General features: G+C 38.3%; 1 protein-coding gene across 11 annotated transcripts in view; it reads left to right on the forward strand.

The window, feature by feature from the left end:
• The window catches only part of LOC132680145 (uncharacterized), a 214,624-nt gene that overhangs the window by 167,307 nt on the left and 23,113 nt on the right, over positions 1-24,204 (forward strand). For 8 of the 11 annotated variants that reach the window (XM_078447594.2, XM_078447617.2, XM_078447618.2 and 5 more), the window contains one exon: positions 2,173-2,292. The exons of 1 other annotated variant lie outside the window; for it this stretch is intronic. The gene's annotated coding sequence lies outside the window, so the exon portion shown is untranslated. Of the gene's footprint in view, positions 1-768; positions 811-2,172; positions 2,293-11,497; positions 11,621-24,204 lie in introns of those variants that run through there. 2 more of the 11 variants (XM_078447584.2, XM_078447611.2) reach the window with 2 other exon arrangements.

A 24,204-nucleotide genomic window follows, 5' to 3' on the forward strand; every position in this document is an offset into this window, starting at 1 on the left:
CTATGTGTTCCCCAAAACATATTTCAGTTGTTCACTAAACATCAAGAAAAGGGGCAAGACTAAATCTTGTGGACTGCACACCTAAGGATTTATGGGGCTAAATGGTCATTGTCCCTAATTATTATTTTTCAGATAAAGAGATACAAAGTCACTGGGGGAAAAAAAGTTGATTGTTTTTTTCCTGAATTAGAACTCTTAATAGCAAGTGACAGAAACACACATCAAAGTGGTGTAAAAAGAAATAGAACAAGAGAAAGAACAACAAAAAGGAATTTATTGGCCTAATTATCTAAGTTGTATGTAACTCTCACTTCAGGCATGGCCATGTCCAGGGTTCGACATAATACTAGGATTCAGTTTTCTTCTGTTTCTTTACTCAGATTTTCTCTGTATTGGCTTAACTCTCAGACCCTTTCAGTGCTGTGGACCTTACAAGCTCTATAGAGACTTAAATACTTCCATTCCCAAATCAAGGAAGGAAGGAAGGAAGGAAGGAAGGAAGGAAGGAAGGGAGGGAGAAGGGAGAGATGAAAGGAATAAAGAGTCCCCTCCCCCCCCCACCATGGTCCCAACAAAAGTCCCAAATTTGAGTCTCAGTGATTTAGCTGGGGTAGTGTGACCAATGACATCCAGGATGTGAAGCTTCTTTCTGTTCAGTTCTATATTAGATCATATACCACTTCAGAGGTCACAAGGTCAAGGGTGAAGTCCTACCCAATCCTAATGTTATTTGTTTACAATTACTGTACCTATGTGTGTTTCCTCTAGTGCAGGCCCGGCCTCTCTACCATGTTTGAATTCTGCCTTTGGGTAAGTCATTTCTGAGTAGTCAGTCAGCTTATATTGTTATGCTAGCAATACACACCTAGCTTTATCTCTTTCTTAAGCTTATCAAACTTGGCTTGCTGTATATTAAAATTTGGCTCTGCAGGGAACACCATGATAATTTGGGTTGTTGCAAGAAAGGAAAATATGTGCTGGAGATAACATCATTGGGAAGATGTGTGTTAGTTTGCTTTGAGGGATGAGTCTGATTTCTCTGCGCATGGGACTTAATTGGATTTTAAAGTTGCTATTGCTGAAGCATAGCTATAGAAAACTTGGGGTTATAGTATAAGTTTGTTTTTCTGTTTTATTAACAGATAAAGTGAATATAATATTAGCCTATTTAATGAATTTGTAAACATATTTTATGATTCATGACATAAATGGCAAGGGTCAGTAAGGTGGTCATATCAGCAATGCTGACTCCAGAAGCTTCTGTAGGTAGGACATTTGCACTATGTAGCAAGGCAATGAGAAAAATGTAAATTTGAAATTATAAAATTAGATTAATGTTTTGGTCCTACACTTAATATTTGTAGCGCCCTGGACAATTTACTTAATCCTCATGTAACCCTCCATGTCTTTACCTATCATGACAATAACAACATATGTCCTACTTAATTGTCTTAGTCCATTCAGTACTGAGCGACAGCAAAATACCACAGACCAGGTGGCCTATAAGCAAATAGGCCTATAAGCAAACAGATAAACTCAGATAAATCAATATACAGTTGACCTTTGAACAACTGAAACTTACCACATTTCTGGAGGCTGAAAGTCAAGATCATAGTGCCAATATGGTCAGATGAGGTCCCCCTTCCATGTCACAGACTTCTCATTGTGTCTTCCCATGGAATAAAGAGATAAGATCTCTGGAGCCTCTTTTACAAGGCATGAACTCCATTCATGAGGCTTCACCCTTACGAACTAACTACTTCCCAAAGGCCTGACATCCTAACTCTTATCATCCTTGGGGGGATAGGATTTCAATATATGAATTTGTGGTGGGGGAGGAGAGACACATACATTCAGACTGTAGCACTAACTTACAGGGCTGGTTTGATGTTGGAATAGAATAAAGTACTTATATTATACTCATTCATTCCCATGTCTCTCCTATAAATGAAATGCCTTAATAGAAAGTCAAAGTGTGCCCAACAACTTTATTGGATGAATAGATATATAAATGAACCAATGATCAAACAGATGAATGAATTAATGATAGCCGTAGAGGGAAATAGAAAAGACTGTTCAGCACTGGATCAGGGAAGTTCTGAGATTGACAATATTCTAACAATATTTCAGAATGTAGAATCCCTGTATTTGACTCTGCATACCTTTTCTTAGATTGCTCTTAGTAGAAAAGAAGCTGAAGATCAAGATGTGGAAAGAATAGCAAATCTCTTAGTGAAGAAACAGTCAAGAAAATTACTGCTCTCTTAACTTAAAGAGAAACATTAATTAAAGGTAAGACACAGACAAGAAGTAAAATGGAGAACTTACAAAAGTAAATTATATTATAATTAACACTTAGTAATTTTTCTAAATTTTGGAGCATGATTATCTTGTTCCAGAGGCTCTCAAATTAAAGTCTTTCTGAAGGAAGCCTTTGAAATCCCTGGAGATAACTTTTTACCTTTTTATAAAGGTGATTTTCACCCCATTCCGATTCTCTGCACAAGTTCATGTGATCTGTAGTTGAGGAAAATGGGAATGGATTTAGGTAAACCTGAGACTACCTGCTTATTTACAATGACATCAATTGGGAGGGCAGGGACGGTCTCCACCACGGAAAAATATTCCATATGTGTGATTATCTGATCTCCAGAATTATGGTTTGTTTAACCATTTCTGGTGAGAAAAATATCTCTCTGATTACTGTTGCTAAATCTTGGTGAGCATAGAAAAATTCCAATGTCTATACAAAACTGCATATGGGTGTTTGAATAGGGGAGTAAATATTATGGAGAGAGGGTACTGATGCCAAAGGATTTTGAGACAGGTACTATATTATACTCTTCTTGGTTTTTCTGATTAACATATTTGTATTCTATTCCTCATGGCTATAACTACACAGAATGCATGATAGAAACACTTTCACATGTTCATTCAGCCACAAGTACAAGCATGAGGCAAATTGCCACCAAGAACCTCTGCAATTTGTGTCAGGGAAGAGAAATATGTGGAAGTGGGAAGAAGTCTCTATGATCACATTTGGATTCTCTCGGAATACCTTGTAGGTGAGGAATGTTTCTCAGCTCTGTGCCAAAATTTTAGAAACTGGAGGTGGTTGGTGAAAAGAGATAGAAGAATCTTGGTTCTCACCCCCACCCCTCCACTAGGAATATTCTGTTTACACTTCCTAGCCCAGAGTACAGGGAAGAATCCAAAGTTACCACAACAATTTCTAGACTGGTAGCAAAAGCAACAGTGTACTGGGGGTGGGGTTTGGGGAAAGATCAGGATCTTCATTGCTCCTTCCCATTCATGGGCATAATCACTAATCCTATGGGTTGGCTGGAGGGGACAACCAGTAATGAAGTCATTACAGAAATAAACTTAGTAATCCAATGGAAATGGGATAAAAACATGAGCTGAGAATTCACATATACGCAAAAAGCAAATGGCTTTTAAACACATGAAAATAAACTAAATCTCTCTAATAAAGAAAAATAAGGCAAAGTAAGACTACGGTGAGATACCATTTTCACGTGACAGATTTAGTAAGACCCAAACATTTTATGCTTCAGTGGATAGATGGAGGTGAAGGCCATGTTGGTGGAAATGGAAACTGATAAAATTTTTGGAAGTCTGTTTGGATATATCTACCAAAATGTGAAATGAACAGAGCAAAACTTATAATACACACACATCTCTAGGACTCTTACAGATACAGTCACCCTAATGTACAAAACCATATGTACAATGATATTTATTATAGCACAAATACTATTTGTAAAAACAAAAGAATGTGGACAATCTAAACATCTGACAACAAAATGCTAAAATAAATTTATGTCTGTACAATAGGATATCATGCAATCTTTAAGGAGAGGGAGGTTCTGATCTGGACTGATTTTTAGGATATTTTGCCAAGTGAAATAAGGTAGATACAGGAAAGGGCAGATATTCTGCTCCTCTTCTTCATTCACTGTCCTCCACCCTTTCCCCCAGATAAGAGAGACAGGCCTTTCTTTCAGATAAGCCAAACTCAGTTCAGCCTCAGGGCCTTTGTACTTGCTAGCTCTTCTATCTGGACTGTCAAGATTTTCACATAGTTGGCATCTGCTCATCTTTTAGGTTTTAGTGCAAATTCCTCCTCTACAGAGAGAACTTCTACCTACTAGTAACCATATCTTATTGAAGGAGTTAGCCTATTTTGCTAGAAACTGTGTGATATTACTAATATGTTTGTGAAATAGAGTCTTTAAATAGCTACAGTGCCCCAACGCCATCACTTGTATTGAGTCACCCGGTTTGATTTTCTTCATAGAACATAGCACTACTTAAAAACATCTCATTTTAAAAATTGTTTTATAGGGTTATTACCAACCTCTTGCACACACTGCAACTTATTAGGATTTAAGGTCCAAAAGGACAGGAGTTTTGTCATGTTCATCTCTAGGACTCCAATATTCAGAACTGTGCCCAATACAGAGAGTAGGGTTTTTGGTTTTTTGTTTTTGTTTTTGTTTTTTGTTTTGTGAGAGACAGCACACACGTGCACAGGCACAAGCAAGCAGGGGAAGGGCAGAGAGAGGGGGAGAGAGATAATTTTTTTTTTAAGTTTATTTATTTATTTTGGGAGAAAGAGAAAAAAAAAGCACAAGTGGGGAAGGGGCAGAGAGAGAGAGAGGGAGACAGAGAATCCCAAGCAGGCTCTGCACTGTCAGCGTGGAGCCAGACATGGGGCTCAATCTTACGAACCTGAGATCGTGACTTCAGCTGAAATCAAGAGTCACTTAACTGACTGAGCCACCCAGCCGAAGAGAGTAGGTTATTAATAAATGTTGAATAAATGGGTGAATAAAGGGGATTCCATATATGCAAAAAATATTTCTGGGAAGTACCAAGAAAATGTTAGTCTGCTTCTTCCAGGGGAGGATCAGGAAGGAAACTCATGTTCTGGTTTCAGCATAAGAGAAAAACCGGGTGAGACAGCATGCCTGACCTAAGTCTGCTAATAGGCTAGGAGAAGTTACTTTGCCCTCGTAGGACCATCGTAATAATGCCTCCTTAATAGTCTTCACTTTATATTCATTCAAGAACTGCGTACCTGCTGTGAAAGCAGAGTTGTCACCTCACATTGAAAATCAAGGAATATTCAGAAGCCATTTCTCAGCTCCAAGCTTACCTTCTCTCCTGGTGAATTGGACTTGCTCAATCTGAATCTCCAAGACTTCCTTGCCAACTGGCTTCCTGTCAGGTTCTACCAATGGGAATCACCAGAGGAATATTGGAGGCAACAAGGAGATGAGGAGGGGTTTATTTTCTCTTTCTACTTTCTGTGAGCAATCTTCAGTAATAACCCACAATAATACTTAGCTACCTTCCTCCAGCATTCAGAGTTCCTTTCTCACCAAGCTGCCTGGTAACAGCCAAGTTGAGACACTTGGCAATCCTCGTAGGGGGCACACAGCATTTCCTTACCAACTGTGCTACTCCTCATGTGCCCTGGGAGAACCCAATGGGCTGTGTGTGCCCCTCCTCTAGGGTTCAAACACCAGCTGCATGGAGATTTATTCCAGAGGCCTAGCCACTAGATCTGTAGAGCCCCTCCTCCTAGCTCTGGTTAATGGCCTCTTCCTTAAGTTCTCCAAGTTTGAGAGTAGTAGCTGCTTCCTACTGACATTAGTTTCTAGGCACCTCAGCATCTTCCTTTTGCTCCTTCAGCCTTCCAACTTCCACATAACCAGTTCCCTGTACAGTTGAACTTCAAATACCATGGGTTTGAACTGCACAAAATACACTTACAAGCAGATTTTTTTCGTTAAGTACAGTACATTACTGTAAATGTATTGTTCCTTATCATTTTCTTAATAATATTTTCTGTTTGGGGGTGCCTGGGTGGCTCAGTCGGTTAAGCATCCAACTTCAGCTTAGGTCATGATCTTGCAGTCTGTGAATTCAAGCCCCCGTGTCGGGCTCTGTGCTGACCGCTCAGAGCCTGGAGCCTGCTTCTGATTCTGTGTCTCCTTCTCTCTCTGCCCCTCCCCCACTTACACTCTGTCTCTCAAAAATGAATAAATTGTTTAAAAAAACCTTTTTTAATAAAAAAATAAATATTTTCTGTTCTCTAGCTTACTTCACTGTGAAAATATAGCATATAATACAGATAACATATAAAATATGTATTAATTGATTGCTATCGATAAGGCTTCATTCAACAGTAGGCTATTTGTAGTTAAGCTTATGGGGAGTCAAAAGTTTTATGTGGATTTTTGACTACACAGGGATTGGCACCCTTAACCCCTGCATTGTTCAATTTAATTCTAATTATTGTGATTTCTTTTTCCTTCCTGGAAAGTCACCAGTGCAATACTTATTCTGGGCCTTCTCTTGGTCTGTGCTCTTGCCCTGGGCAAACTTCATTAATCTTGACCCATCTATACCCCTCAAAATGCATACGCCACTTCCTGTCTGCTGCTTACATCTTTGTGTCTAATATATACCTCAAAATTTATCTTGTCAAAAGATGAATTCCTGGTGCACCCATCTTTTCCTCTACCAAAATTTGCCATCTTGGTAAACGGCATTTGTTTAATCCATTCATTTGTTCAATCCTAAATCCTAGCAGCCACCCTTGCTTCCCATCCTTGCCTGGCTGTTCACATCCAGTGACATCCATCAGTATGCCATCTTGACCCACCTCCAAAACCACACACCTGTCTATCCCTTTCCATCTCCATGTCATTACCCTAGTCTAGGTTATCATTATCTGTCACTCTGCCTCTTATAAGTTGCATTCTAAGTGGTTTCTATCTTTTAATGCTCTCCTCCCTAGAGTTGTTTTTCTACATCAGGATCATAATAATATTTTTTAAATGTAAGTCACAATGAAAATTAAATCCAGACTCCTAACCATGTTCCTATAGGATCCGATTCCTGCCAGCACTTGCAGCCCCATCTCTTACCGCTACCTGCTGGCACTAACTGTGCTCTCAGCACAAAGGCCCCTTTCCTGTCTCACACCACATCAAGCTTTTTACAGACTGAGGTCCTTGCAATTCACTGCCTCTTATACCAGGAAGTTTATTCTTTTGGTTGTTCACATGGTCTGTGTTCTCATATTTTCAAGGAGGCTTTTCCTTACCAAATCGAAAATAGCCTTCCTCCCCTGATTCTTTTCTAGGACAGAATCTAATTTATCTCCTTCATACTTTTATCTATAGATTATTTGTCCTTTCCTGTGTTTGTTGATACTGTTTTATCTCCAGCATTCTCAGCACCTATTTCCTGAAAGGTTCTCAGTGACTATTTGCTGACTAAATTATTGAATGAATGATATTGGTATCCTCTAATTTAAAGCACTCCAATATCCAAGTCCTGAAACTCTGTAAAGCTTTTCACTACATTGGAATGGAAACCTATAAGATTAGGTTTGTCTTCCATCTACTCTCCTTTCCTATCACACTTTCTATCAAATTTCTTGAGGAAAAGAATCTTAAAGGGCCAAGCCTTGGTGACATGACTGGCATTTTCTTTGGATAAATAATGCATGATTATAAGTCAAAGATGAAGATACAATAGAATCTATGAGATTTTAACAACAGCGAGAATCATGCCCTTTAAAAATATGTAGAACAAGATGAAACAAATGTTTGCAGTAGATGTTCAGGTGCTCTTCCCTAAAAATAACATACATAACCACAAATCAATGTTTAAAACCAGATGGTTAATGAAGGCCAGCCAGGAAACTCCTATAATTCACAGTAATGAGTATGGTTATATGTTCCAATTATAAACCAAACTACAGCATGACACACGGTATCTATTTCAAATAACAGTAACTTGATTGTTTCATATTTTTCAAAGTTCCAAACTTAATTTACAGGGAAAAATGTTAGAAAGCCTGATTGATGAAATTAATCATTCCCACTTAGTCAAATGGAATATTTTATTAACAAGTCCTATTCAAATGTCAGATGTCATCAGAAAGAAAGCAATACTCAAACCCAAATTAAAGTTAAGATCTTTCAAAACAGGAAAGAAGTCTCATCACTATGGTTGATGGTTGAAGAGAAATATTTTTTTCCCTCAACCCTTTGATGTCTTTATAAATAGGACCCTAGGGAAAAAAATATTCTGTTGAGCCAAGAGCTTTAGGGGCACTACTACTATAGATAAATGCCAGGGATTGAATTTTACTTTAGTTTCGACAGCAAATATTTATTTTTATCTTAACATTCACCTTGATCTCAGAGAGATAGTTTGAAAAGGCATTCCAACTTACCCTAAGTGATTGGGGCAGGAGCACATTGCAATATAGATGATTGAATGTGATTTATATGGAGTCATTCTGCTCATGGGAGACAAGTTACTCTGGGCCACCTTCTCGTAAAGGATAGAATGCTCAGGATTGAATACTAAGAAAACAAGGGCTTCAATACCCATCATCATTTCCATCTAATTTGAAGTTTGCTACTAACACAATATATATTTAGAATACAAACCATCATGATAGATATATATGTTTGATACTTCATATTTTTGTCATTTTTATTAATCTATTATTTTCCCTTAGAAATTTTGAAGCATGCTTTTGCCCAAAATGTGGCAAGACTATAGTCAGACACGCTTGGACAAATTCTGTTCTTATATAAGATTTCTGAATGGACGTCAGTTATGTTTATTGAGGACTGGAGGTTTATTTTCTGAATTGTGTAAGGCAGAGGATCTTTGGTCTGGGAACAAAAATAAAAAGTTGAGGGTATGAGTACTATATCGAAAATTGGAGAATTAAGTAAATTTAGCCATTTTCCACCACTCTGCTTCCCATATGCTGGTAGCCAGGCCTTCACCATCCAGAGAAGAGATTAAAGGTCTTGTAAACAATATCAACTCAAGAGGAAGTTCTAAAGATGCTGCCATCAGAAATCAGTCAAGTAGATAACCCAACCCGATTACCCCCCAATGACATTCAGAATCTATAAGACACATTAATGCACTCAGTACTAGAAACTATGAAAAGACAATGTATGCCCATGTGAGAAGACAATAATACATCTGCATATATGATTATATAAAAATATTATAAAATATGAGAAGACAACCAGGGGTTACCAGACAGTGGAAACTAGCATATAATTTGAAAGCTAGAAACCAAAACAAACAGATTTAAAGCAACTTGGAGATAATGGAGACTGTGCAGGAAAAAGGAAACATAAAAATAAAAACAAAACAGCATTAATATTACAGAAATGAGAGATCGTGAAGCCAAAAGCAAGAACAGGATGCTATAATACAGATTCAGTTCAGTCAGATTACAAAAAAGACCTTTTACAAATGAAAAATATTATAGTTAAAAATGAAAAGAGAGGAGTTTTCAGGAAGACTCCTGAGAGATTTAGATAATGGTAGGAAAGAGGTTGAGTAGTGATTACACACATAGAAAACGAAGCAAATGAAAACAATTATAACTCTAGGGAAAACAAAATGCTGTGCAGGAAAAGAATAGTGCTCATAGTGTAAACTGTGTCTCATCTAGAAGCAGAATTTTTGTAGTCATAACAATGTATTAACATATAAATATTAATTTAACCAAAACTACAATATAACTGTACTGGAGGAGAAGGAAATGAGAAGACCATGCGTATGTGGAGAGGGAAGGGAGGAAGAAGAGGCAACACAGATACATGGTCTCATCTTCTATAATAGGAAGTCAGTTAACAATGCCAGAAATGGAAAATTTGAAAAGGAGCAACGAAGAATGCTACTAGAGTCAGGAAGCCAAATGACAACATAATCAGGTGAAAGAGATGAAAATGATTAATTCTGGGGTGGACAAAAGTTGAAGAAGGGGTGCAGTTATGCAGTGTTCCATAGCAAACCTTATAAACTAGGAGAGTCGTCAGATACTGTATATGATCGACCTTAACTATGAATAAAAACTGAAAGGAAAAGGAAGGTGGAGACGTGGTGGAGGCAGTGACCCGCCTCAGTATCAGTGAATACAAGGGAAAGAGATCTGGGGTGATGATGGTTTAATGTTAGATCTCCAAGTGTCTCCAGTATCGATAACATGTGGGAAGAGAGAAGTCACTGCCCACGTGGTGAGCAGAGCAGAGGCACATGGCTTAGTGCAGGAGTCATTGATGGTACTTAAGGATCCTTGGCCTCCAGCTGTGTCTTGTTTGTTAATTTCTGGCTTTGCCTGAACATAGATGGGTGACCTTGGACAAGTCAGCTAATCTGCATGCCCCGTTAGCCTAGCTGTTTCTCATTTTGTATGCTTCACAGTGTGTAGCAGAGAGCTTTGTAGAGAGTAGGCACCCAGAGGCTTCTTTATCAATTATCTGGATTGCTATTTTCTTTGGGAAAATGTTCTCCATATTTAAACAAATACGTAAAATATATTTTTGTAGAATGTGTTTGAAAACTGACAAGATGTAGAGGTAGTCCTGAGTGATCAGCGCATGAAGCTTTTACATAATAACCCACACGTGAACAAAATGTTTTTGAAATTCCTCCATTGTAATCACCCTCAAACTTCAAATCACTTAAAAATGTATGCCTGTTTTTTAAATACAAAATAATACATGCTTTTTATTGAAAACTTTGAAAAATATGAAACATTTACAGAATCAATGTTAATCTTACCACTCAGAAATAATCATAAAAGAGTGTGGGTATATATTACAGTTATTTTTCTTATTTACCTACATATGCATGTATGTATAAATTTGGAAAATATACTGTACATTTTGTGACCTGATTTTTTTCAGTTAATATGTTATAAATATCTCCCCTTATCATTAAATGTAATTGTCACTATCATTTTTAATAGGTTCATAGTGTTCAACAGATGTATAATAATTCATTACCAGGTGTAGCTTAATGTTTTCCATGATTTGTTTTTAAAAATAACATTGTAATGAATAACTTATATAAATTTTGTACACATCTATTTATTTCAATGGAAGTAGAATTTCAATTTCTAGAAGTTATTTTAATTTCTAGAGGTAGAATTTCTGGAAAAGGGAGAATGTATATTTTTTAAAACTCTTATTACTACCAATTACTCTCCAACTGACTCATTCATCAGCATCCCACATTTCATACTTTTGAATACACTCAGAATTGACAAAACTTGATTTTTGGAAACACTTAAATTCCTTAGTAGATATCCTACTTTGACTCATAGATTATAAACTCTGAACTTGGAGATCACTTTTCTAAAAATTCACCTTTTGTATTCCCCAAAACATCAAGAAAAAGTAATTTTGTATTAGTTCTTGGTAAATAAGGTCAGTGATCAAACTGGGTGATGCTGTTTAAGCTAAAATAATATGACTGTAAAGTAATAACACTGATTGTGTACATTGCCAATAGGCTTTGGAATACAGATATATACTCACTTGTGAGCATAGAGAACAACTATTATAGAAGTCAAATGGAAGATAATGTGGGATTTCCTCTGGTGGCTTCTTCAAGTTGCTGGTGGTTTTTTCAGATTATCCAAAGGTGATACCCATTAAGAGGAATCCCAAAAGAAGAGAACACTCACATGATGACAGAAGTGCATGCTGGTTAGCGTTTTTTACATAATGAGACAAAATTGAAGCAAATATGTAAAAGTAGATGAATAAAGTAAACTTCAATGAAAAAGCCTCTGAGAAAAACAAGCATTCCTTTTTGTTGTTTTTAATTGTCTTTTGAAAAAATAGCAAAATAGGATTCTAAAAGTGGCTCTCAAGGAAAACTTCCTTCAGCTAAGAGAGTGCTGTTCAGAAATCGGTGAGACTGAGCCCCGTGTCAGACTCTGTGCTGAGCGTGGAGCCTGCTTAAGACTCTCTCTCTCTCTCTCTCTCTCTCTCTCTCTCTCTCTCTCCCTGTATTCCTCTCTCCCACTCATGGGAGCACACCTTCTCCCTCTGTCTCTCAAAATAAATAAATAAACTTTAAAAAGAGACACTGGAAATAGGACTCTACTTCCCATAAATCTGTTTAGCCTCTGGGAAGTGCTTGCCTGGCCTCTCCAACTGTGGGCATCCTTCGTGATTCACCTGGGACTCCTCCCTCAGTGCTGGGTTACACAGACTTTCTTCTGTCATTGGTGAATTCTTTCCATCAGCCAACTTGACAGCCTTCCGCGTCAAGCCAGCCTAGAGAGCTGATGTAAGAAAATGAGCTCACACCTCGTGGGAAGGAGAGAGCAACTGTTTTACTTGTTTTCTGCATAGACAGAGCAATGGCAGGCTGCACATTCAGAACTCGGTCTCTAAGACAAACTTGTGAAGAGATGGGCTTGAAGGATGACTCTGGTCCTGTATTTAAGCCTCCGTCGATAGTGCTGACAGTTAGTAAAATTTTGGTTCTGTAGTCAAAATTATGGAGAGGACGAAGTGTGTCTTCAGTTAAAAAAAAATAGAGAGAGATCCTTCGTCACCTACTCCAATTTGAGTACCGTTCTAGGTGTTTTCACATTTCTTAGCTCATTTAAATCCAACAACATTCCAGGGAGGTGAGCTAACTGCCACTTTCACAAATGAAGGAACTGAGCTAAAAGAAAGGAAGCAATGTATCTAAAGTTAACCAGTTAGTAAATGGAAAAGCCAAAATGTGATCTTGGGTCTTATTAATTCTGAAACCCCTTTTAACATATCCTTTTTAACATACTATTTGCATCTTTTTGCCCCCTCTTCTCTGAGTTCCTCCTGTTCAAATTGACTTTCTACCTGCTACCATGTTGGAAGGAATTTAATAATATAATTACAGTATATTACCTTTTAAAGATTTGGTTGGATTTGAATAGGAGGCAACCACCAAATGAAATTTGAGCGGTGAAATTTTAGATATCAGTGACAGATTGATGCAGGAGATGTTACACACTTACAGTCTCAGAAGAAGAGGCTGAGGTGTCTGGTGGGACACTGAAGAGTTTCAATTATAAAATAACCTGAAGTTGGGGTACCTGGGTGGCTCGGTTGGTTAAGAGTCAGACTCTTGATTTTGGCTCAGGTCATGTTCTCACAGTTCGTGGAACTGAGCCCCGCATCGGGCTCTGCACTGACAGCACATAGCCTACTTGGGATTCTCTCTCTCTCTCTCTCTCTCTCTCTCCCTCTGCCCCTCTTCACCTCTCATGCTCTCTCGCTCTCTCTCTCTCTCTCAAAATAAATAAATAAACATTTAAGATAAAAATTAAAATTAAAAAGTTTAAAAAAATTGGAAATCCTGAAGTCAGGGGCTACGTGTCTTTGTCCATCTCTGTTGTAGTGACATGGACAGAACATCCTTAAAATATATCTTCTGATGAGAAATGATGAAAAACTGTATTGAAGTTTCAAGAGAAAAATACATCTGAAGGAGGAGATAGTAGCAGAATGAGAATTCCTTTGTATGAACATCAATATAGTATTTTTCCCAGTCTTTCAAAAATATCACTATAAACATAAAAACCCCACCTATCCCTTTCAACCCCTAATTCATTAGCATGCACATTCAGAATAATTGAGTAGTGGAAATGAAACATTTTTCTTGTCAGTAGGTAAAAAAAAAATGTGTTATGCAATTCTCTTTAACTGTATGTACTGGTGATGCTGAAAGAAATTACAAATTGAAAGTAAAAGAAAAAAAAATTTTTCCGAGCTTACGTAGAAAAATTGTTAGCTCAGACCTTAAATTGAATATGCAACTGAAAAGTCTATAGATCAGATATTTAGCACTCAGAAAAAAAAATGCACACAATCTGAGCTTGCAGAGGACACTTGGTTATCATTCTCAACAACCAAAACAAACATTTTTTGAACATCTAGTATGTATCAAAATCTGAACCAGACAGTGAGAAAATAGAGTAGGAGGTCCTAAAATCTTTTTGGGGAGACAGAGTATGTCTGTACACCCACCTACACATTAAAAGAGAACAAAACAAAGTGGATTCCATTTTGCTGAATGTCTTCCATAAATGACCTCACTTTATCCTGTGTTTGCATTACATAATTGTTTTTGCTTATGAAGAATAATCTGTTATATTTTTCACCTTTTCACCTTATTTCCTAGCATGGGAAATAAAACCAGGGTTTTATCACAAGAGCTAATAAATAACTCACTTTTTTCTTTTTTTAAAAACTCATTTTCATTTTAAGATAATTTTTAGGCTTCTAAAAGAGTTGAAAAATAACGCATAGAGTTCCCATGTACACTTCACTTAGCTTCCCTTAATGTTAACACCTTACATAACCAAAGAGATAAGAGTGCTTATCTCTAAACTAAGAAATTACCATTGATACAATGCAATGAACTACAGACTTTATTCACATTACAGCAGTTTTTCTACTAATGTCTTTTTTATGTCCCAGGATCTAATTCAGATTCCACACTGTACTGTTTGTCATGTATCCTTAGTCTGCTCCAATCTTTAACATTTCCTCTGTCTTTTGTTGTCTTTCATTACCTTGAGGCTTTTGAAGAGTATGGATCAATTATCTTGTAGAATGTTCCTCAAGTTAGGTTTGTTTAATGTTTTCTTTTTTTAATATTTTATTTATTTTTGAGAGAGAAAATGCATGAGCAAGGGAGGGTTAGAGGGCGAGGGGGACAGAGGATCTGAAGCAGACTCCAGACTCTATGCTGACAGCAGAGAGCCCAACACAGCGCTCAAACTCACTAACTGTGAGATTATGACCTCAGCCAAAATCAGACGCTTAACCAACTGAGCCACCAAGGCGCCCCTGTTTAATGTTTTCTCATTGTTAGACTGAGATTATGCATTATTAGAAAGAATACCAGAAAAGTGACGTGCCCATACTCACTTTACCGTGATAGAAGGTACATGATGTGGATATGTCATATTGGTGATGGTAATCTTGGTTAAGCCTGTGTCTGCCAGATGTCCACACCACAGATCACCTATTTTTCCCCTTGTGATTAAGTCTTCATTTACTTTTAGTAAGAGATACTTTGAAATTATTCAAATGTCCTCTTTCTCCTTAAATTTCACCCCCTAAACAGCTCACTTTTGAAGAAAACATACCCCACAGATAGGAGAACTCTACCAGTGACTCTAAAAGCCATAAGTAATTGGTGGCTCTTATGATAATCCTAAAGTAGAGAATCTTCAAATTGCTAAAGACATAACATGTAAAACCAGAGGCACCATAAAAAGGGAATAAGGAGTCAAACAATTTGCCATTTGTACTAAAACACACACACAACAACAACAACAACAACCTTCCTCTTTTCAAGGGCAGTGCTAAAATTAAGAAATAAATTGTGAAGAGAAACAGAAGGAATTCCAGACAGATTCCATAGTTATCGGAGCTACATTATCACTTGTATTTCTTAACTCATTTTTGTACCAGTAAGTTATATGGTTCACTGATGGTTTAAAAATTGTATTTCCAGCGTTCCTCAGATCATTGTACATAAAGAACCATGAGCTTTGGGGTATTTTTTATCATTAAACTTTGGCAGACTGCTGAATGCCTCTTGTATAATTGGTTTGTTGATTTTCTCCCAACATTCAGTTATTAACATTGCAAGACCTAGGTTCCATTCACATTGTAAAATATTTCTTCAGAATTAATTCTGTACCAACTGCCCCAGCCATAAGAGGTGAAAAATTCATGAATCCTGTCTTGGCAGAATTGACTTGACCCTCCACGAGTCCCAAATGAATTAACTACAGCATATAAAAAGGAATGTTACTATCAGTTTATCACATAAAAAAGCAATTTGAAATGTATATAAAATATCAAAATATCTATGTTATTAATGAACCAATTATGTACTGCTTTTTTCTGAGTCAGTAGTAGCATCAATATCTAATACATATTTAGTACTTTCTATGTGCCAGTCACTACGTTTTTTACACATATTATCTCATTTAATTGTTCATTAATTACAGCTTTATAAGGTATCAAGAATTGTGAAGGGTTTGAAATGTCACCCTACTTGTAAGCTAACAAGATGGCCTGCCAGTTTTATGGATGCTGACAGAAGACATAAGACTCTTGGGTCGGAGACAAAGGGCTTTATTACCCATAGAAGTAGTAGTAACCAGAGGATATCAGCATTTTCTTGGGCCAATTCTCTAAGCCCTAATTCCCACAGGACAGCAGAAAGAAGGTCAGATTACATGTGCACACAGTGGTTGCATTACAGGAGAGGAGCCTGAATTTAGGGAAAGTGAATATTTTTTAAAATGTTTATTTATTTATTTTGAAAGAGAGAGAGAGAGAGAGAGAGAGAGTGCAAGCAGGGGAGGTTAGAGAGAGAAGGAGAGAGAGAGAATCCCAAGCAGGCTCCACGCTATCAGCATGGAACCCGACGAAGCGCTCCATCTCACGATTATGAACTCTATGATATCATGACCTGAGCCAAAATCAAGAGTCTGAAGCCTAAGCAACTGAGTCACCCTTGCACTCCAGGGAAACGGAATATTTAAAAATAAACAGTAATCAAATAAATAAATAAAAATAAATAAATAAACAGTAACCATGCCACTCTTTGCTCCAGAGGGGGACACTACCACTGTCTTCTGAGGCTATTTACTATACAAACATCCTTGAACAAACAGGCCAGAACAAAGGCAGACAGTGACTCTGCTGGCAAGACACACAGAAATGCAGGACACTCGTGGAGAATTACATCCCACCATGATGTAGGTACTGTCATTATTTGTCTTACAAATGAGGAACTTTAAGCTTAGAACTTCAGGAGCCATTCAACGAGGACATAAGGTATATGATTTTCCATGGGAGTGTGTTAGTATTTACATGCTCCCCATAAAGTGTTGCAAATTGCACCTGCATCAGTTTGCAAATGGTACAGGAGAGGGATTGGGCATAAAGGTGCACCGTAGGTAAACTTTTCATTAGGTGTTTTGAAAAACAAAGTGTGCTTTCCTCTGTGATGTCACTTTTAATAAATTAAAGTATCAACATTCATATATATTTTCACATGTACTATGCTCAAGGAGAAAGTATGCTGCTGTAGAAAAAAAGCATGATCCCTGAAGTCAGACAATGTCAAGTTGGAACCTCTGTAAGGTGTTTCCTGATTTGTGAAGGGGGAATCCCTTGCAGGGTCATGGGAGGAGTTAAATGAGATCATGGGTGCAAAACTCCCAGCATCATACACCGGCAAACAGTACGTGCTCAGCAGTAGGAAGCAATAATGGTGACTTGTAGGGTGATTGTTAGCAAAGTCCTTTCAATTTCTGTTGCTCTCAAAATTTGGAAAACTCAACAATAAAATCAGAAAGAGATTTTCAAGCCCTGTTTTTCCATGTAAAAGCTTTTGTAGGCATTGGAGATGTGTCATATTGAATTTAACTTTTTTTTGTTGTTCAAAGATTAATTTTAAATATGGGGTGAAAACTCTTTAAGCTGTCAAAGCATTACCTTTTAGCATTGGAATGGATGTTTTTCTTTTAAAAGGTCTCCTAGTATATTTTTTTAATGACTTGGAGCAGAAAAGCTTGTCATTTTCCCTACCACAGTGTGAATAAAATACAAATGTATGGTGGGAATCAGAGATGGGAGGAGCCCAGTAATCTACACCTGCCATGTGTGTCCTAGTGATCAATTCAAAGGGACCTTTGACTTTTCATAGGGAAGTGTGCTATGTTAGAGACAGCTCTGTTGATCTTTTATCCATTCACATGGGGAGGTGTTGGAAGATGAAGCTGCATTTTGCATTCACTTAAAAGTTACGCCACAGCCATTAGATAAAAGCAAGAATAATTGCCTGCTCAGTGGGCAGGCTGCTACAGAGGAGGAAACACACTCATCAAACAGTTGTGTTTTTCAGCTTTGGCAGATGAAACATCACATTCTTTGGTGAGTTCCTCCACCCTGTAAAATTTAATGATTTGCCCTCCCTGCAGATTGCTGAACAAATTATTGTCCACGATAGCTTGATGTCAATTTGCTTTCGAAAGCCTCTCAACTTTAACTAATAGTTGCAATCCAAATTAACAATAACCAAGGAAGTATGGAAATTATGGGTGCATTCTGGTAATTCACTCCAAACTAAGCTTGTTATCTACATGAAATACAACCGTGGCTCCATGAATAATTCTCAAAAATGTTGAATTTAAAATGAGCACTGGGTAGGATAAACAGTAGTTGAATAATACTTAAACTCCACCATCTGGTATTCTAGTATTTTAATGTGAGCTAAATTTCTTTTATTAGGTGTTTATTTGAGATTCTTTATGGATTCTTTCCTTCTGCAGAGGGAGCTCCATAAATTGGGGAGGAGTAAGAGTTACAATCCAGGATAGTTTTCTTTTATAGTCATTCTCTTAAAGAGAAACACAAGTTTCAGAATCTCAGCCATTTTCCCAAAGGAACAACTGCAGAAGTCCTAAAATAATTTGTTTTAATTCATAGCACTTACTTATAAGATACCACAAGATCAGTGGGTGTGGAGGGAGGGAAACAGTTCCTCAGGTGGTAGGAGAAAAAAGAGTATATGCTACAGATTGATGATAGGAAACAGACAAAATGATTAACAGTAGGAGACAGGGCAGGACCAAAACATAATAACAAATATATAGCAATGGTCTTTGAGAGAAAAATAAAAGACTAAAATAAAGAATTTTTGAAACATGAAATGGGTATCATGAAAGGGAGATTGAATGGGCTCATCATGATGGAAAAAAAATCATGTTATTTCCCCAAAACTTTTATACTAGGCTATTCCAGTGACTTAATGTGCAATATGCATCAGAATTATTTTTCTTCTTCCTGATGTGAGAAAGGCAATATAAAGTTACATGGAGGAAGCAGGAGACAGTGATAATGACATTTACATAGCTCCTTACTGTTTACCAAAATACCTTTATACACATTACCTGCTTTCATAGTTACAATGCTCTGTGTACGCTATCATCTCCATTCTCCATATCGCTAACAAGCTAGGCTAAAGAGTAATAGTACCTTGAGTTCAGTCTTATTTTTCAAAACTCTCGAATTGTTGACAAGGAATTTCTGGGCATGTTCCAAGCAAAACTACATTTGCTTGAAATGCATCTTCCTCCTCAGTCCAAATTTAGTTCTTATTTAATTACGCTGTACCACCAACAGAAATCTGGCTCTGCCACCAACTGGCATATACGCCTGGGAGTAGTCCCTACCTTCTTGAAGCAGTAGTTTCCTGAACTAACATTGATAGAGCACTTACAGTTTTACAAAGCACTTTGCATCCATCACCTCATTTCCTATTCATAGCAATTGTATAAGGAAAACATGTCTATTTTTTTAATAGAGTACATTTAAATTTCGTGTTGATAAATGGCCCAAGATCACGCTGACAGTAAATGTTGGATGCAGGTCTCCATTCAAGACCTCTAAGCCACCACCTTATCACGAAATGTCAAAATCTCAGTTTGGGTTACATACCATCTAAGATTTCCTCCAGTTCTATCTGGCCTGACTTTAAAGACTGGGAAACTCTAGAGTTATTTGCATCTATAGTATTTTACTAATGAATTGTATAATATTTGGAATAAAAAATAAAATTAAAATCTAGTTATGAAAGTACTTTCTGACATTTCCTTTCTACAAGTGGGGTGTAAAGAACAAAAAATAACAAAAACCTCTCTCCATCCTCAAAAAGTGCATCCTCTGGTTTGGGCATAATCTATAGACATCCACTGCCAGACAGGATCCTGGGAAGATGGCGGCGTAGGAGGACGCTGGGCTCACCGCGCGTCCTGCTGATCACTTAGATTCCACCTACACCTGCCTAAAGAACCCAGAAAACCGCCAGAGGATTAGCAGAATGGAGTCTCCAGAGCCAAGCGCAGACGAGAGGCCCACGGAAGAGGGTAGGAAGGGCGGCGAGGCGGTGTGCGCTCCACGGACTGGCGGGAGGGAGCCGGGGCGGAGGGGCGGCTCGCTGGCCAAGCAGAGCCCCCGAGTCTGGCTGGCAAAAGCGGAGGGGCCAGACGGACTGTGTTCCGACAGAAAGAGCGACTTAGCATCTGGGAGGTCATAAGTTAACAGCTCTGCTCAGAAAGCGGGAAGGCTGGAGGACAAAGGGAGGGAGAGCTGCTGAGCCCCCGGAGGCAGAGCTCAGCTTGGCGGGGAACAAAGGCGCCAGCGCCATCTCCCCCGCCCATCCCCCAGCCAAAATCCCAAAGGGAACCAGTTCCTGCCAGGGAACTTGCTCGCTCCGCGCAAACACCCAACTCTGTGCTTCTGCGGAGCCAAACCTCCGGCAGCGGATCTGACTCCCTCCCGCTGCCACAGGGCCCCTCCTGAAGTGGATCACCTAAGGAGAAGCGAGCTAAGCCTGCCCCTCCTGCCCCCGTGCACCTTGCCTACCCACCCCAGCTAATACGCCAGATCCCCAGCAACACAAGCCTGGCAGTGTGCAAGTAGCCCAGATGGGCCACGCCACCCCACAGTGAATCCAGCCCCTAGGAGAGGGGAAGAGAAGGCACACACCAGTCTGACTGTGGCCCCAGCGGTGGGCTGGGGGCAGACATCAGGTCGGACTGTGGCCCCGCCCACCAACCCCAGTTATACACCACAGCACAGGGGAAGTGCCCTGCAGGTCCTCACCACTCCAGGGACTATCCAAAATGACCAAACGGAAGAATTCCCCTCAGAAGAATCTCCAGGAAATAACAACAGCTAATGAACTGATCAAAAAGGATTTAAATAATATAACAGAAAGTGAATTTAGAATAATAGTCATAAAATTAATCGCTGGGCTTGAAAACAGTATACAGGACAGCAGAGAATCTCTTGCCACAGAGATCAAGGGACTAAGGAACAGTCACGAGGAGCTGAAAAGCGCTTTAAACGAAATGCAAAACAAAATGGAAACGACGACAGCTCGGATTGAAGAGGCAGAGGAGAGAATAGGTGAACTAGAAGATAAAGTTATGGAAAAAGAGGAAGCTGAGAGAAAGAGAGATAAAAAAATCCAGGAGTATGAGGGAAAAATTAGAGAACTAAGTGATACACTAAAAAGAAATAATATACGCATAATTGGTATCCCAAAGGAGGAAGAGAGAGGGAAAAGTGCTGAAGGGGTACTTGAAGAAATTATAGCAGAGAACTTCCCTGAACTGGGGAAGGAAAAAGGCATTGAAATCCAAGAGGCACAGAGAACTCCCTTCAGACGTAACTTGAATCGATCTTCTGCACGACATATCATAGTGAAACTGGCAAAATACAAGGATGAAGAGAAAATTCTGAAAGCAGCAAGGGATAAACGTGCCCTCACATATAAAGGGAGACCTATAAGACTCGTGACTGATCTCTCCTTTGAAACTTGGCAGGCCAGAAAGGCTTGGCACGATATCTTCAGTGTGCTAAACAGAAAAAATATGCAGCTGAGAATCCTTTATCCAGCAAGTCTGTCATTTAGAATAGAAGGAGAGATAAAGGTCTTCCCAAACAAACAAAAACTGAAGGAATTTGTCACCACTAAACCAGCCCTACAAGAGATCCTAAGGGGGATCCTGTGAGACAAAGTACCAGAGACATCACTATAAGCATAAAACATACAGACATCACAATGACTCTAAACCCGTATCTTTCTATAATAACACTGAATGTAAATGGATTAAATGTGCCAACCAAAAGACATAGGGTATCAGAATAGATAAAAAAACAAGACCCATCTATTTGCTGTCTACAAGAGACTCATTTTAGATCTGAGGACCCTTAGATTGAGAGTGAGGGGATGGAGAACTATTTATCATGCTACTGGAAGCCAAAAGAAAGCTGGAGTAGCCATACTTATATCAGACAAACTAGACTTTAAATTAAAGGCTGTAACAAGAGATGAAGAAGGGCATTATATAATAATTACAGGGTCTATCCATCAGGAAGAGCTAACAATTATAAATGTCTATGCGCCGAATACCGGAGCCCCCAGATATATAAAACAATTACTCATAAACATAAGCAACCTTATCGATAAGAATGTGGTCATTGCAGGGGACTTTAACACCCCACTTACAGAAATGGATAGATCATCTAGACACACAGTCAATAAAGAAACACGGGCCCTGAATGATACATTGGATCAGATGGACTTGACAGATATATTTAGAACTCTGCATCCCAAAGCAACAGAATATACTTTCTTCTCGAGCGCACATGGAACATTCTCCAAGGTAGATCATATACTGGGTCACAAAACAGCCCTTCATAAGTTTACAAGAATTGAAATTATACCATGCATACTTTCAGACCACAATGCTATGAAGCTTGAAATCAACCACAGGAAAAAGTCTGGAAAACCTCCAAAAGCATGGAGGTTAAAGAACACCCTACTAACGAATGAGTGGGTCAACCAGGCAATTAGAGAAGAAATTAAAAAATATATGGAAACAAACGAAAATGAAAATACAACAATCCAAACGCTTTGGGACGCAGCGAAGGCAGTCCTGAGAGGAAAATACATTGCAATCCAGGCCTATCTCAAAAAACAAGAAAAATCCCAAATACAAAATCTAACAGCACACCTAAAGGAAATAGAAGCAGAACAGCAAAGGCAGCCTAAACCCAGCAGAAGAAGAGAAATAATAAAGATCAGAGCAGAAATAAACAATATAGAATCTACAAAAACTGTAAAGCAGATCAACGAAACCAAGAATTGGTTTTTTGAAAAAATAAACAAAATTGACAAACCTCTAGCCAGGCTTCTCAAAAAGAAAAGGGAGATGACCCAAATAGATAAAATCATGAATGAAAATGGAATTATTACAACCAATCCCTCAGAGATACAAACAATTATCAGGGAATACTATGAAAAATTATATGCCAACAAATTGGACAACCTGGAAGAAATGGAAAAATTCCTAAACACCCACACTCTTCCAAAATTCAATCAGGAGGAAATAGAAAGCTTGAACAGACCCATAACCAGCGAAGAAATTGAATCAGTTATCAAAAATCTCCCAACAAATAAGAGTCCAGGACCAGATGGCTTCCCAGGGGAGTTCTACCAGACGTTTAAAGCAGAGATAATACCTATCCTTCTCAAGCTATTCCAAGAAATAGAAAGGGAAGGAAAACTTCCAGACTCATTCTATGAAGCCAGTATTACTTTGATTCCTAAACCAGACAGAGACCCAGTAAAAAAAGAGAACTACAGGCCAATATCTCTGATGAATATGGATGCAAAAATTCTCAATAAGATACTAGCAAATCGAATTCAACAGCATATAAAAAGAATTATTCACCATGATCAAGTGGGATTCATTCCTGGGATGCAGGGCTGGTTCAACATTTGCAAATCGATCAACGTGATACATCACATTAACAAAAAAAAAAGAGAAGAACCATATGATCCTGTCAATCGATGCAGAAAAGGCCTTTGACAAAATCCAGCACCCTTTCTTAATAAAAACCCTTGAGAAAGTCGGGATAGAAGGAACATACTTAAAGATCATAAAAGCCATTTATGAAAAGCCCACAGCTAACATCATCCTCAACAGGGAAAAACTGAGAGCTTTTTCCCTGAGATCAGGAACACGACAGGGATGCCCACTCTCACCGCTGTTGTTTAACATAGTGCTGGAAGTCCTAGCATCAGCAATCAGACAACAAAAGGAAATCAAAGGCATCAAAATTGGCAAAGATGAAGTCAAGCTTTCGCTTTTTGCAGATGACATGATATTATACATGGAAAATCCGATAGACTCCACCAAAAGTCTGCTAGAACTGATACATGAATTCAGCAAAGTTGCAGGATACAAAATCAATGTACAGAAATCAGTTGCATTCTTATACACTAACAATGAAGCAACAGAAAGACAAATAAAGAAACTGATCCCATTCACAATTGCACCAAGAAGCATAAAATACCTAGGAATAAATCTAACCAAAGATGTAAAAGATCTGTATGCTGAAAACTATAGAAAGTTTATGCAGGTAATTGAAGAAGATATAAAGAAATGGAAAGACATTCCCTGCTCATGGATTGGAAGAATAAATATTGTTAAAATGTCAATACTACCCAAAGCTATCTACACATTCAATGCAATCCCAATCAAAATTGCACCAGCATTCTTCTCGAAACTAGAACAAGCAATCCTAAAATTCATATGGAACCACAAAAGGCCCCGAATAGCCAAAGTAATTTTGAAGAAGAAGACCAAAGCAGGAGGCATCACAATCCCAGACTTTAGCCTCTACTACAAAGCTGTCATCATCAAGACGGCATGGTATTGGCACAAAAACAGAC

The sequence above is a fragment of the Panthera onca genome, chromosome A1 (genome assembly GCF_046562875.1).
Source record: "Panthera onca isolate mPanOnc1 chromosome A1, mPanOnc1 haplotype 2, whole genome shotgun sequence".
In the NCBI taxonomy this organism is placed as follows: Eukaryota; Metazoa; Chordata; class Mammalia; order Carnivora; family Felidae; genus Panthera; species Panthera onca.